Below are 13,801 nucleotides of genomic sequence, written 5' to 3' on the forward strand. Positions count from 1 at the left end.
AGATTCACCTTCCAATAGGAACTGGACTGGATTTCTCCCCCACCCCATGTGTGTGCCAGACACACAGAGGAAGGTCATTCCCATTTTGACCAATGAAAAACTGAGGCTGCAAAGAAGCAGTTTGCCCAAGGCCACCTTGCAAGTTCTTGACAGAGATGGCATTTGAAAACAGGTCCTTCACGTACTACGAGACATCGTGTACACTCACACTGGTGGGACACGCTGCCTTCTGCTAGATTTCACAGATTGAGGATGGGGAAAACATGAATCTTCTTGCCATTGTGGTGGGGACATTTGGAACCCCTCTCTCAACCCACAAATGAATAGGGGCAGGGGTTGTGATTCAGAGAGGCTGCTGGATAGACCGAGTCCACTTTGTACCTGCACAGCTTAAGATCTCCCTTACATCACATTCCCTTTGTTCTTCGGTCTTGCCCCTTCGGTCTGAACCGTGGGTGGTCCAGCTGGACAAGGAGTGCAAAGCCATAAAGGCACAGAGTTCTCTGGAAAGGAGTTAACATGGAATGAAGCCAGCCTGCTGGTGCCAGCAGCCCAGAGCTGTTAATCTGGGGAAAGGAGGGAGCAACTCGGCTTTTCCCAGCTTTAGACCTTCGCAAGCAAGAGGAGCCTCCGTTGTCTCTTCTGTGTTGAGCATTGCCTCCCTCACCGTGAAGGTTCACTTCCTTTCCTTTTTTAAAAAAATAATAATTTTTGTTTGATTTTACAAATATAAAATTATAACAATCCAAACTACATATCCATATTTAGAGATTCCTGCGAATCTCCGGACTTCCCGCCTTCCCCTCCATGGATCCTATTGTACACCTTCTTAGCTGCATATTATTTCGTAATCCATATTTTATATCTATCCATATTGTCCATAATGCAGTCATACCTCATGTTACGTTTGCTTCAGGTTGTGCGTTTTCAGGTTGCGTCCCGCGGCGACCCAGAAGTAACGGACACGCAAAATGACATCAAGCGCATGCGCAAAAGTGGCGAATCGCGGCCTGCGCACACGCAGAAGCAGGTTGCGTTCTGTTAAGGTTGCAAACGGGCCTCCGGAACGGATCCCGTTTGCAACCAGAGGTACCATTGTATTTGCTACATTACAAGTGTTATTAAAGGTAAAGGTAAAGGGACCCCTGATCATTAGGTCCAGTTGTGACCGACTCTGGGGTTGCGGCGCTCATCTCGCTTTATTGGCCGAGGGAGCCGGAGTTTGTCCACAAACAGCTTCCGGGTCGTGTGGCCAGACTGACTAAGCTGCTTCTGGCGAACCAGAGCAGCGCACGGAAACGCCGTTTACCTTCCCGCCAGAGTGGTACCTATTTATCTACTTGCACTTTGATGTGTTTTTGAACTGCTAGGTTGGCAGGAGCAGGGACTGAGCAACGGGAGCTCACCCCGTTGCGGGGATTCGATCCGCCGACCTTCTGATTGGCAAGTCCTAGGCTCTGTGGTTTAACCCACAGTGCCCCCCGCGTCCCATACAAGTGTTATTAGAATCCTGCTAATGTTTTCATCTGCTTACAGTGGTCTCCTAGATAAATTATAATCTCCCCCCCCCCTCAATTCTTTATTGAAGTTTTTATCTTCTTGGTTCCTGAGCTTTCCGGTCAGTTTTGTCATTTCAGCATAGGCCAACATCTTGGTTTGCCATTCCTCTCTGCTCAGGACTTGGTCTCCTTTCCATCTCTGGGCTAGTAGCACCCATGCGGTTGTCGTCACGTCCATAAAAAGTTCACTTCCAAGCAGTTTGCCACCTAGCAGCTGAGGTTTAGCAAAGTACAGACGAGCTGAAAATAACCTTGCAAAATTGCTTTGTTTTGATCTAACATGTTTGAAAGCTACTGAAGCTGCTGATGGGAGGTGACTTCAACCCAGCTTTCTGCATGGCTAGGCTCTGCAGGCATCTTCCCCATGGGGAACTCAGCCTCAAAGCCAAATCTCTACCTGCCTCTCTCCTGACATCAGTCGTGAGACAGGTGGGCATGGTTTGGGGAATATGGCCTTGTGGACCACATTGGGCCATGTGCCTGATCAAATTTCTTTTTTAAAAAATTCATTTATTGACTTTTTATCTCACCTTTCCTTCCAAGGAGTTCAAGGTGGTGTGCACAGTTCTCCTCCTCCCCATTTCCTCTTCACAACAACCTTGTGAGGTAGGCTAGGCCGAGAGACAGCGACTGGCCCAAGGTCATCCGGTGAGCTTCATGGCTGTGCGGGGATTCGAACCCCGGTCTCCCAGGTGCTACCTCAGCACTCCAACTATTATGCCACAGGGGCCGCAGGCTGGGGGTTCCCCACCTCTGCCCTAAACAGAGCTAGGCAAGAGACCTTGTAGAGGTGCTGACTGGCCTGATGTATAATAATAATAATAATAATAATAATAATAATAATAATAATAATTTATACCCCGCCCATCTGGCTGGGCTTCCCCAGCCACTCTGGGCGGCTTCCAACAAACTATTAAAATACAGTAATGCACCAAACATTTAAAGCTTCCCTAAACAGGGCTGCCTTCAGATGTCTTCTAAAAGTCTGGTAGTTGTTGTTCTCTTTGACATCTGGTGGGAGGGTGTTCCACAGGGCGGGTGCCACTATAGAGAAGGCTCTCTGCCTGGTTCCCTGTAAGTTGGCTTCTCGCAGTGAGGGAACCACCAGAAAGCCCTCAGCGCTGGACCTCAGTGTCCACGTAGAACAATGGGAGTGGAGACGTTCCTTCAGATATACAGTGGTACCTCGGGTTACATACGCTTCAGGTTACAGACTCCTCTAACCCACAAATAGTACCTTGAGTTAAGAACTTTGCTTCAGGATGAGAACAGAAATCGTGCAGCAATGGGAGGCCCCATTAGCTAAAGTGGTGCTTCAGGTTAAGAACAGTTTCAGGTTAAGAACGGACCTCCGGAACAAATTGAGTACTTAACCTGAGGTACCACTGTACTGGACCGAGGACATTTAGGGCTTTAAAGGTCAGCACCAACACTTGGAATTGTGCTCGGAAACGTACTGGGAGCCAATGTAGGTCTTTCAAGACCGGTGTTATGTGGTCTTGGTGGCCGCTCCCATTCACCAGTCTAGCTGCCACATTCTGGATTAGTTGCAGTTTCTGGGTCTCCTTCAAAGGTAAGGCCTCTTCCCATCTTCCTACCTCAGAGCATCTGGGATTGGGGTCCAGGCAGAAGCTGCTGCTTTCAGGAGAACCCGAAAACTCCTCTCTCTCCACAAACTGAGCCCTGTTTTAACTCGACTGCCCAGCCTCAAAAGGGATTATTCTAGGCAGGATTTTGGGTCTCATTCAACAGAGGTCTGAAGGTTTAAATGAAATCTAGCAGGGCTCCTGTTTTTCAACCTCCCTACCCTCATTCATTGGGACGTGGGTGGTGCTGTGGGTTAAACCACAGAGCCTAGGACTTGCCGATCAGAAGGTCGGCGGTTCGAAACCCAGTGACGGGTTGAGCTCCCGTTGCTCAGTCCCTGCTCCTGCCAACCTAGCAGTTTGAAAGCACGTCAAAGTGCAAGTAGATAAATAGGTACCGCTCCGGCGGGAAGGTAAACGGCGTTTCCGTGCGCTGCTCTGGTTCGCCAGAAGTGGCTTAGTCATGCTGGCCACATGACCCGGAAGCTGTACGCCGGCTCCCTCAGCCAGTAAAGCGAGATGAGCGCTGCAACCCCAGAGTCGCCACGACTGAACCTAATGGTTTGGGGTCCCTTTACCTTTACCTTTACCCTCATTCATGCCATGCCCATGTCCCAGGGCAGGACTTGGTGTATGGATCAATGAGAGTCAAGAGTGCAAGAAGGACTCTGCTAGGACTTGGGCACCAGTTTCTCCTCTGTCCAGCCTGTCTTGTCCTGAAGAGCAGGTGCGGGGAGAGTTGAGGGGAAGAAGCAGTGCTGAACTGCTACCCTAAGGGTTCTTCAAGACCTGGAAGGGGACTGAGCTCTCATCCTTCTGGACTGCTGGCAAAGAAGGGGCTTTTCCTGCTCCTGTGGGTGGACTAAGGAAGGTTCTCTTCGCTGCTTTCTATCCGATTAAAGTGGTAGCGTTAAGCCTGCCCTGCTCTCCCTTTCCAGTCTCCTGCCTGTAATCTCCGTTTCGATCTTTCCTCCATTCGTCCTTAGCCAGAGCCAAGCTGCCTCTTTAAGCGGATGGACTAATGGGAAATGACATTTGCCCAGAGTTTGGCTCTCTGAATGCCCGCCATCTCTCCCTCCCTCCCTCTCTTTCTCTCTCTCGACGCAACTCCCTGGCTGTGTTTACACTTGGCTTCTCTGGCACCAGTGCAGATCCCTTTTGGACTAGCTTTACAATCTCTGCCACTGCTGGCGCCAGGGGAAGAGGTGCCCATGGGGGGGGGCACAGAGGACATCCCCCTCCCTCTTTCCTCCAGTCTGTCCTCCTGGTGCATTTTTGTGAGCGCTGAGCAAAACTTTGCCTAAAGTCAGGAGAGTAGAAATATATATACTGTATATATATTTGAAGGTGATGGTGGTGGAAATGAGAGCATGTAAGTAACCTAGATGGCATCTTAAAAAGCAGAGACATCACCTTGCCAACAAAGGTCCGTATAGTTAAAGCTATGGTTTTCCCAGTAGTGATGTATGGAAGTGAGAGCTGGACCATCAAGAAGGCTGATCGCTGAGGAATTGATGCTTTTGAATTGTGGTGCTGGAGGAGACTCTTGAGAGTCCCATGGACTGCAAGAAGATCAAACCTCTCCATTCTGAAGGAAATCAGCCCTGAGTGCTCACTGGAAGGACAGATCCTGAAGCTGAGGCTCCAATACTTTGGCCACCTCATGAGAAGAGAAGACTCTCTGGAAAAGACCCTGATGTTGGGAAAGATGGAGGGCACAAGGAGAAGGGGATGACAGAGGACGAGAGGGTTGGACAGTGTTCTCGAAGCTACAAACATGAGTTTGACCAAGCTGTGGGAGGCAGTGGAAGACAGGAGTGCCTGGCGTGCTCTGGTCCAGCGGGTCACAAAGAGTCGGAGACGACTAAATGACTAAACAACAACAAAAGTAACCACACCCTGAAGGTAATGCAAAATCACACCCTCATTCAAAAAAAGGACAAGCAGAGGGAAGTGAATTTTGGAAGAGTAGGACATCTCTGTCCCCAGCCCCAAAGACCACAGTGCATTCGAGAGGCTGCAGGGAGGCTTGAGGGGAATTTCAACTGCCTTGTGCACCTTCACAACTCTCCATCACTGTTCCTGGCTTATATCATTACATCCACTTATAGCTTTCCTTTCCTGTGTTTGTGAGGGGGGAGGTTCTCTCCACGGGGCAGTGCATTCAAAGAAAAGGAAGAAATCTCACATCTTTGCCAAGCTCAGGCATTCTGCAAGATTATGATCTTGTGTGCTGGATTTTAAATTCCATAGCATCGGAGCCAGTGCAATGGGACCTAAAGGCCATCTCAGTGTACTCCATGTTAGGAAGGAGGACTACACACACACACACACACGCACACCACCTGCACTGTACTTTTAAAGCGCCATGAGGCCACTCCATAGAGTCATGGCTGTTAAGTTGTGGATGAACCTATCAGACGACACAGCGATTCTTCAGACAGCTCTTGTTTATTCACAGGCCAGAACAGAACTGAACTGAAGGTTTCAGCCAACCTGCTTATATAGAGCTCAACTACAAAGCAACAGTAACAACTTTCTGTAGCTATCCAATCACTGAAGGTCACTTTCAATTCCTTATTTGCATATGTGGACCTGAGTGAAAACTATCTACAGTATCCCCCTGCTGGCCCAGGGTGAGAACTTCAGTACATAACAGTGGCTCCTCCAAAGAGTTCTGGGAAGTGCAGTTTGTTGAGGGTGCTGAGAATTGTTAGGAGACCCCTATCCCCACTCCCGGAGCTACAGTTTCCAGAGTGGTTTAACAACCAACCCCTCTTCCCAGGGAACCATAGTTCTGCGGGGGCATCAGGCTGCCTCGGTGGGGCAAATGGGGAGCAGAACTTGCCCCACCAGCTCTGCAGCAACAGTCCAGACCCACCAGCCCTCCCCCCCCCGTAGCCATTCCACCAGTCTGCCTCAGTGGGAAGCAGGCCTCTTTCCATCAGCTTTGCCGAAAGCTGTGTCAGGTGCCTCCTACCCCTGAACTGAGCCATTTGGCCAGTAGAAGAACAACAGTTTAGGAATCGGTGCCTGAGTTTGAGGTTTTCCTCCTCCCTCCGTGTCCCTTTCCCCTTGTGTGTCTGTCTGTCTGTTTGTTTTAAGCCTGTGAGCAGAGACTGTCTTCTTCACATTGTAAGCCACTCTACATATAAGTGCCTTTTTGGCTGACTGGTGGGTTACAAATGCTCTAAGTATCTAAATAAGTTGGGATGAAGATTGAGAAATTCTAAATGTGGCACTAGCAGCGTGGACCCTGGGGGCTATTTTCTTACAGTGCTGCAAGCGAGCGGCACTGTGTCTGTTCTGAATTAGCCACCCCTGAAGCCTGTCTCCTGATTTAGCACCAGGGAATTTTATTGATGGGAAATCCATTTTATCCTGTTCTTTGTCTTTTAGCTGTAGCAACCCTCAGTAGTGAAAGTGGAAGGAGAGAGGATCGGTTTTAGCTGGCTGCCAGCAAATTTCCAGACACTAAGGACTTTGTTAGGGGGTATCCCAGGGGCCTGCAACTTAGAAGAGGGCTTGTCGTTGTCTTTTGCACTGGGCCTAGATGCCCCTGCTCCTTTCACCCCTTTTCAAATGTACAAACTTTTTTTTAAAAAAAAAATGCTCCCAGCTGGTCTTGATGGAAACCACAGCACCCTAGCGTGCAAAGCAGAAACTAGGGTTGGTGGGAGTAATATAGTACGGTGGTTATTGTTAAGTTGTGGGTGAACATATCAGACGACACAGCAGTTCTTCAGACAGCTCTTGCTTATTCACAGGCCAGAACAGAACTGAACTGAAGGGTTCAGCCAACCTGCTTATATAGAGCTCCTCTACAACGCAACAGTAACCACTTTCTGTAACTATCCAATCACTGAAAGTCACTTTCAATTCCTTATTTGCATATGTGGACCTGAGTGAAAACTATCTACAGCATCCCCCTGCTGGCCCAGGGTGAGAACTTCAGCACATAACAGTTATAAGGTTGAACTAGGACCTTAGTGACCCAGGTTCAAATCCCTCACTTGGCCATGAAGCTCACTGGTGAGTGTGGACCAGTCGCTGCCTCTCAGCCCAACCTACCTCACAAGGTTGTTGTGGGGATTAAAGGAGGAGGCGAATCATGCACACACCCAAAAAGCCCCCAAATCTGGAGGGCACTAGATTGGTGAAGGCATCTCTGGAGAATGCTGCAGGGCTTTCCTCTTTCTTTCTTTCTTATTTCTTTTTAAAATTTGATTATTATTACTTGACATCCATACACAATTTAAGAAAAGGTAAAATACAAGAGAAATACAATACAAAGAAAAGGTATAACTGATAATGATAGTAATAACAACGTTAAATAATTATACCGTTAAATATTGATTTAAACTTGCACATGCTTTTTTCTTATAATTTCTAGCTAAACAAAAATAAACCAAAGTAAAAATCCAATAAACTAAATTATATCAAAACAGACTTCCCGTCATTCCTGATGTAAGTTACAACATTGAATGTACTTATCCTTCTTACCTTATTCTTACTATAATTTCTAGTACTTTCTTATAACAAATCGTGCCGTTTTTCCTTATTTAATAGTATTTGATTTACACAAGGGTCGTTCAAACACTTCCCTAGATGTTATATCATTGGTATATTTTTTGTAGGTATTTCTTGAACATACCCCATTTTTGCGTAAATGATTGGTTTGTATTTCCCCTTAACCTATTTGTCAATTGAGCCATTTCTGCGTAGTCTAATAACTTATTCTGCCATTCCCTTACTGTTGGTACTTTCCCCCCTTTCCAGTTTGATGCAGTTAATGCCTGGAAGCTTGGGGCTCCGTTCTGGGTTAAGCTGACATTTGAGGCCTCTGTTGTACTTCCTCAGCCCCCTCCTTCCTTTGCGAGTCTCTCTGCGACGCACAAAAAGCCACATTTTTGACCCCGCAGCCACAGAAGCCCGAGGGCTGCTGATATATAAACGGAGGCAGGAGGAGGAGGAGAAAAAGTCCCTCTCCCTGATTCTGGCCTTGGGATTTTCATCTCCCTCCCCCTTCTTCCTCTTCCTTAACAGGGTGGGTTGGTACTATTGCTGGCACTCGCTCAAAGCCATTGTGTTTTGTCCCAATGACTTCCTTGTCATGCCAGTTGGACTTCCTGGAGCTGCCAGATTGATTGAGAGCAGAAAGCTGGGCTTGCCAAGAGACCAAAGGCTTAATAAAAAGATACTATGTCCACTTATAGGTAAAGGTAAAGGGACCCCTGACCATTAGGTCCAGTCGTGGCCGACTCTGGGGTTGCGGCGCTCATCTCGCTTTATTGGCCGAGGGAGCCGGCGTACAGCTTCCAGGTCATGTGGCCAGCATGACCAAGCCACTTCTGGCAAATCAGAGCAGCGCACGGAAACGCTGTTACCTTCCCGCCGGAGTGGTACCTATTTATCTACTTGCACTTTGATGTGCTTTTGAACTGCTAGGTTGGCAGGAGCAGGGACCGAGCAACGGGAGCTCACCCCGTCGCGGGGATTCGAACCGCCAACCTTCTGATCAGCAAGTCCTAGGCTCTGTGGCCACCCGCGTCCCAATGTCCACTTATAGTACTCTGGCAAATAAGTGGTTATTTCCCTATCCCAATTAAAATACAAGCCTAACGCTTCAAGCTGCTTTCGCATGTTCCGAATATTACTTTGTGTCCAGTCTGCTGGATGCAAGCCATGATCAATTGCCGCATTCTCGACAGGTAATCCAAATGCATCCCATCCCATCCCATTGGATTGATCACCCCGGTTGAGAGTCACAGGACTGTCTCACGCAGCACCTAGCCTACAGTTCTATAGCCTGACTGACAGCATGAAGCAGCCTTGCCCCTGAATCTCCCCAAAGTGGCTTGGTGTAGGCTAAGTGTGAGCCAGTGAGAGCCAGTGTGGTGTAGTGGTTAAGAGCGGTGGACTCGTAATCTGGGGAACCGGGTTCGCTTCCCAGCTCCTCCACATGCAGCTGCTGGGTGACCTTGGGCTAGTCACACTTCTCAGCCCAACTCACCTCACAGAGTGTTTGTTGTGGGGGAGGAAGGGAAAGGAGAATGTTAGCCACTTTGAGACTCCTTCGGGTAGTGATAAAGTGGGATATCAAATCCAAACTCTTCTTCTCTCTTCTTCAATTGATCATGGCTTGCAGTGGCGCCCACCCTGTGGAACGCCCTCCCATCAGATGTCAAGGAAATAAGCAACTATCTGACTTTTAGAAGACATCTGAAGGCAGCCCTGTTTAGGGAAGTTTTAAATGTTTGATCTTTTATCATGTTTTTAATACAGTGGTACCTCAGGTTATGAACCCCTCGGGTTACAAACACTTTGGGTTACAGACTCCGCTAACCTGGAAGTAGTACCTCAGATTAAGAACTTTGCCCCAGAATGAGAACAGAAATTGTGCGGCAGCGGGAGGCCCCATTAGCTAAAGTGGTACCACAGGTTAAGAAAGGTTTCAGGTTAAGAATGGACCTCTGGAACAAATTTAGTTCATAACCAGAGGTACCACTGTATTCTGTTTGGAGCTGCCCAGAGTCCAGCCAGATGGGCAAGAATAAATAAATAAATTGTTGTTGTTGTTGTTGTTGTTGTTGTTGTTGTTGTTGTTGTTGTTGTTATCATCCATGCTTTCACTTGTCCTGCTGCTTTTCCCTGTGGGAGAACCATTGTTTAGCGCTCAACTGGAGCCAAGGACACTGGCTTGACCCCCGCGATTGAGGAGACTGGCGCCACATGAACTGCACTTATGATAGCAGCACATCGCATGGTGTGTTCACGTGAGCATAGCATGTGACGTCCTTGCATCAGGCGCGCATGTCACCGCAGAAGACTGAAGGGGGCCCAGTCCCCTCCTTCAAATTCTAAGGGCCCTTTTCCCTGGGCAAGCAGACAACCAAGGAAAATATGGACGAGCTATTAGAGAGCAGCAGGGGAAAGAGACCGGTTCAAATGTCCACCTGGCTCACCTTGGGGATGTTGCATTTTTTCAGCCTAACTCAAATCTCTCTGCCTAAACCACTGGCCTGCTTTGAGCTTGAAAGGAATGACACCGCCACTGCCACACAGGCACACACACACACACACAACCTTCTTGGAGGAAGGGCGTGACAGAAATGTGAAAGGGTGTGAAAGAAATGTGACAAAGGGCACTTCCTGTCTGTCACATCCCAGAGCTCAATAGCAGAACAATTTGTCTTAATAAAACAGTTTGTCTTGGCGCGGGGTCCGTTTCGACATCAAAGAATCCCAGCCTGGTGACGGCCATCTTCGAGGGAGGGGCCCAGAGTTTGGTGGCAGTAGAGCACATGCTCTGCATTGCAGAACGTCCTGGGTTTGAATTCTGCCATCTTCGGGCAGGGCTGAGAATTATCCCTGCCTAAGACCCTGGAGAAGGGACGCGGGTGGCGCTGTGGGTTAAACCACAGAGTCTAGGGCTTGCTGATCAGAAGGTCGGCGGTTCGAATCCCCGCAACGGGGTGAGCTCCCGTTGCTCGGTCCCTGCTCCTGCCAACCTAGCAGTTCGAAAGCACGTCAAAGTGCAAGTAGATAAATAGGTACTGCTTCGGAAGCTCCTGCAGCCAATTGGAAGCCATGGAAGCCGCGTCAGACATTTGGGTTCCAAAGAATGTTCACAAACCGGAAGACTCACTTCCAGGTTTGCGGCGGTTGGGAGCCAAAAGGTTTGACTCACAAGGCATTCGGGATCCAAGATACGACTATACTACTAATTGTGGTGCAAACGGATTTGAACCCCCCCCCCAAAAAAAACCCCAAATGCACTTCAAAGGGCTGCACCTGTGCTCCCCTCCCAGGTGTAAGAAGCAGCAGTTTTAGCATAGAGATACGCCGGGCAGACGTGTGATAAAATTGCGCCCTACAGGCACTGTCTCTTACACACACACAGTCAGGATATAAGAGAGCAAATTCCTAAGCGCTGGCAGGAGGAGGAGGGGAAGTTGCCGCTTGCAAATGATTCACGGATTGAGTCAGGACAGGTGAGAGATGCCTGCCACTCAGCTTCCGTTTCTTACCCATTCATTGTTGGGGGGCTAGGCTGGCTGGATGTGGCGTCCCTGCGGGAAGCCGAAAAGCATGCTTCATCTGATGACTCATGTACCTTTTTATCTGGGAGGCAAAATATTTCCCGCACAAATCACATCTCTCGCGCACAGAGGGCACGATGAGTCACAGAGACAGCATCCGTATGTGAAGAGGTCTCTTGGCAAAGCTCACCAGAGCTGTGCCGGGGGGGGGGGGGTCTGGATTGATCCAAGGACATGGGCTTCCCTGCCCTTCTTAAGTTTTGCCCTCTCTTTTACACGATCCTGTTTTTATACATGCAGCTTGAGTGCATATAATGATCTTGGTTTCATGCTTATGACCTGACGATATATTGTGCATCGTGATAGCTGGTTTTGTTGTTGTTGTTTATAGTCGTTTAGTCATGTCCAACTCTTCGTGAGCCCATGGACCAGAGCATGCCAGACACTTCTGTCTTCCACTGCCTCCCACAGTTTGGTCAAACTCATGCTGGTAGCTTCGAGAACACTGTCCAACCATCTCGTCCTCTGCCATCCCCTTAAGGCAATTTTGGGACCCTATAGCAGATCCCCACAGAGAAAAGAGCTCAAATTTGGCATCTCCCACCTCTTGCCTTCCAATGTGCAGTGTGGGCAGTCTGGTAAAGGTAAAGGACCCCTGACCATTAGGTCCAGTCATGGCTGACTCTGGGATTGCGGCGCTCATCTCGCTTTATTGGCCATGGGAGCTGGCATACAGCTTCCGGGTCATGTGGTCAGCATGACTAAGCCTCTTCTGGCGAACCAGAGCAGCGTACAGAAACGCCGTTTACCTTCCCGCCGGAATGGTACCTATTTATCTACTTGTACTTTGATGTGCTTTCGAACTGCTAGGTTGGCAGGAGCAGGGACCAAGCAACGGGAGCTCACCCCGTCGCGGGGATTCGAACCGCCGACCTTCTGATCAGCAAGTCCTAGGCTCTGTGGTTTAACCCACAGTGCCACCCGCGTCCCTGGGCAGCCTGGTAGCCCTCCCCTAAATCTCCCTCCTCAGGGAGCCCCAACCATTTGGGATCCATTTGGAAATGTGATATGAGGCATGCAGCTGGCAGGGAAGGGGTTAGAAAATCGATTCATTCCATGTTTGTCCTTTTAGAAACAATACATGAATGAAAATTCAGGTTGTCCTGCGAAATGTGCACCTCCCCAAATTTTGCAATGTGCTTTTCCAACCAAGTGTGTACATAGATGCATATACTTAGGGTGAAAGTTGCATTGACGTACGTGTTAGTGGAAACAGCAGACAAAGAAGGACAATGAAGGACAATCACTTTGCAGAAATGGATCTATCTGGAGAAACCTGCACTAAAATGCTAGTGAATTTTCCCGAGGACTTCCCCCAAAAATTGCAAACCCATTAAGAAATGTGGAAGACTGAAACTAAGGTTGGTAAAATGAGAAATTGAGGGGAACCAGAAACTCAGTGGCTGGTCATGAAGTGGGTGCCATGGCAGTTTGGAAAGGACTAGTAACTTGCTCAAGAAATTGAGTACTGTGGAACTTTGGTTTTCGAACGTAATCCGTTCCAGAAGACTGAGTTCTGAAATGTTCAGAATCCAAGGCCCAAAGGGCGGTTTGCAAATCTAATAGAAAAAAATGAGAAAAATACAGTCGTACCTCAGCGGAAGCCGTTTGACTTCTGAGGCGCATTCGAAAACGGAAGCATTTACTTCCAGGTTTTCGGCATTTGGAAACTGAAATGTTAGTCAATGGAGACATTTGAAAACTGAGGTAGCACTGTAAAAGGCAGAGCCCCAGATACCAGCGCATATTTTTGGCCCATACGAAGCACACTAAAATGCTAATTCTGCATCCAAACTGTCTTTTACCTGTGCGCCTTCATGCATCAGTTCATACCCTCTCTAGTTCATACACATACATTCCATCCATCCATGGCTTTTGTGCTTAATGTTTTACTCCCGCCTGCCACCTGCCACTGTGAAATGTTCCCTTGGTGCGTTCTTTTGCTTTCTTTCCTTTGTCTAGCGCGAGAGGTGCCTTGCCCACAACATTGAAAAAACACAGCTGTGTTTTTAGAGTGCGGTCGAATGCACGCCCTAGCTGCCTCTGTGCCAGGATGGAAGTAATATTTTGCTGGAATGGAAGAAGCCTCTTCTCACAGAGGACTAGCTACTTTGACAGGCTAGCTGATGCTGCTGTAGTTTCATGCCTGATCAAATTTGATATGAGTTTAAAGATTGAGGTGGGCAACCTCCGTCCCATGGGCCAAATACAGCACTCCAAGACATCTCCCTCTGGTACCTCAGGACTCTCCCCAACAGCCTCCCCTCACTTACATCTCTTACCATTCCTTCTTCTTACCCTCCATGAATGTTTTTTGCCTGACTGGAATGTGGGTTGCTTTTAGAGCTGATGTGTTTTTAATTTTGCGTTAGGGTTAATTTTTTTTTACTTCCGTTATGAGCCACCTGGAGCTTTACCAAAGATCAGGAGGGATTAAAATGTTCTTTTAAAAAACAAATGCGGGGAGGGAGGAGGTGCAGGCAAAGCGTGTTGCTCCAAATAGCGGCAGTTTGGAGGTCAAGTCGCTGGTGCAAAGTGGTATTTGATTTCCAAA

General features: G+C 48.3%; 1 protein-coding gene across 3 annotated transcripts in view; it reads left to right on the forward strand.

The window, feature by feature from the left end:
* The window catches only part of ITGA3 (integrin subunit alpha 3), an 86,595-nt gene that overhangs the window by 27,660 nt on the left and 45,134 nt on the right, over positions 1-13,801 (forward strand). The gene's annotated exons all lie outside the window — the stretch shown is intronic.

Source organism: Podarcis gaigeae (genome assembly GCF_964106915.1).
Source record: "Podarcis gaigeae genome assembly, chromosome: 13".
Lineage (NCBI taxonomy): Eukaryota > Metazoa > Chordata > Lepidosauria > Squamata > Lacertidae > Podarcis > Podarcis gaigeae.